This window comes from Amblyraja radiata, unplaced genomic scaffold (assembly GCF_010909765.2).
Source record: "Amblyraja radiata isolate CabotCenter1 unplaced genomic scaffold, sAmbRad1.1.pri scaffold_63_ctg1, whole genome shotgun sequence".
Taxonomy (NCBI): domain Eukaryota; kingdom Metazoa; phylum Chordata; class Chondrichthyes; order Rajiformes; family Rajidae; genus Amblyraja; species Amblyraja radiata.
Window position 1 is genome coordinate 83273 of NW_022630671.1, and position 2535 is coordinate 85807.

The window sequence follows — 2535 nt, forward strand, 5'->3', positions numbered from 1 at the left end:
CTATTCAGCTGGGAAAGTTAAAAACAAGAATGGATGCTGGGAACAATGATTTTTGTGATAGAATTGGTATTCTACAGGATCGCATTGAAGAAGTAGATACCGATTTAAGAGAAGAAATTAAATGGGTTGAAGAAGATTTCAGTTAAAAAACTGGAGCCCGTTTTCCTTACTTCAACAGAACAAAACATAGCTATCAAAGATCTAGAAACTACAACTATGGACATGTCTGTTATGATGCAAAGAATGAAAGAAGACCTAGACCGATTTTCTGGGCAACTGGCCAGAATGACCCTTGATCTCGAAGCTCGCTCCAGACGGCAAAACTTAAGAATTGTTGGAGTGAAAGAAGGGTAGGAAACTGGAATAAACCCTCGGGTTTTCACTGCCAACTTACTTCAACAAGTATTCAGTCTGTCTGAAAGACCCAAAGTAGATGCTGCACATCGAGTTCAGAGAGCACACACAGCGGTCGGAGCTCCACCGAGACAGATTATCCTGAAACTTAACGACATGGCAGTTCTTGAAGACATTATGAAGAAAGTGCCAATCGGCAAAAACCTGATGTTCGAAGGAGAATGTGTAAGATTCTTCAGAGATTACCCAGCAGAGGTGGCGAAGAAACGTGCCCTTTTTACAAAGACCCAGCTGATTCTTAAAGGAATCTCAAACCTGAGAAAGGGAATAATATATCCTGCCAAACTGAGGGTCACATATAATGACTCGGAGCGTGTCTTTACAGATCCAAAAGCAGCATTCAAATACGCACAAGACTTAAAAAAAGGACAGTAAAGGATATGTAAAATGCTATGGCTTTGCTGATCTCCTGGATTAAGCCACGTGTTTAATGTGTACCTTTTATATATATTTATAAGGGGTAGACTGAGAGAATATGCTCCTTTACATAAAAAGATATACAAAAGTTGTAGATGAGATGGCCGACTAACTCGCATGTGCTAATGTCTAGACACCTTATCAGGGATGGATTGGAACGTAAGCATAGAATGCTCAAGTCTGGTGTGTTTACTAAAGAAAAATTTAAGAAACTGGAATTATGCGGTATAGAAAACAAATTAAATGGAGCGGAACGTAATAACCTACTAACAAATTATACAATCAATTATATCACTAACACATAAATAATTGTACTAAATCATTTATTTTAACCTTAAACATAATATTATAACCGAATAATGATTCATTCCTCTTTAAAGCTAACACTGAATAATCTATAGATTTATGATCTCTAGTTAAGGTTCATTGTATTGGTATATATTAAAAATATGGTTAATTGATCTGTGTGGGCAAATTTCCAGAAACGGTCAGGCCAAACCGAAAGAGAATCATCCAAGCTGGTAAGGAGCCAGTAAAAGACAGTCTGAGATGAACCTGGCAGGCAACCAAGACGTTCGTCCAAGACTCTCAGTTAACCCCTTCCAGCCAGAGGATTCAAACTTAAATATGACGATTATTAATAATCTTTTGTTTTTTCTTTTAAGTTAAATACAGCATTTAAATAGTAAATATCTATTTAGTTTAACCTATTAGATGAACTACTTACAGCACACGCTTGGTTGTTTACACTGCGAATATATTATCCGGTTCTGGCCTGTTCTTTCTCTTCCATAATACTAGTTTGTAAGGAGCGGAGCTAAATGTAATCTACATCTACGGAAGGTTACCCAAATTCTTCCGCCATTCGGTGGTTTCACACAGTATTTCTAAAGACTGTTTTTTTCATATTATTTGTGTTATTTAGCACCTTTTTCGCTTCTTCTCTATAGGGCACCTTTCTTTGGCATATACCTACAGAGTTCAGAAACTGGAAACACCCAGAAGGTTGAGTTATTGTGTTGCACCATCTGAAATAAAGGAACCAATGTAAGTTACAATGCAAGAAGACCCTCTAAAGAAAACTGGAGGAATTACGTTCTGTAGCTGGAATATTAGGGGCGCTAATGAGCCAATTAAAAGGGGTAAGATTCTTGCCCAATTAAAATCACTCAATGCCGACATAATATTTTTACAGGAAACATATCTTAAAGTCCAAGCTCAGACCAGGCTGAAGGCCAATTGGATCGGTCAAACATATCACTCCTCCTATCTCTCTAAATCCAGAGGTACTGCAATTATAATCCGTAAGTGCATACCATTTAAACATAAAAACACCATTGCAGACAAAGAGGGGAGGTATGTCATAGTCTCTGGGGAGATACATTCTACCCCACTTACTATGATAAATATTTATGCTCCTAACTTTGATAACCCACAATTTTTAACAAAATCTTGAATATAATTTCTGAGTCCACTCAGCAAAATGTGATAATCGGGGGAGACTTCAATTGTGTTTTGGATCAATACCTCGATAAATCTGCCCAACAAAAGAGACATAACATAAAATCAAAATCCAGTGAACTTTTAAATACGTATATAAAAAATACAAATATAATAGACGTATGGAGGATTGCAAACCCTGCCGGAAGAGAATATTCCTTCTACTCATCAGTACATAAAACCTATACACGTATTGACTACTTC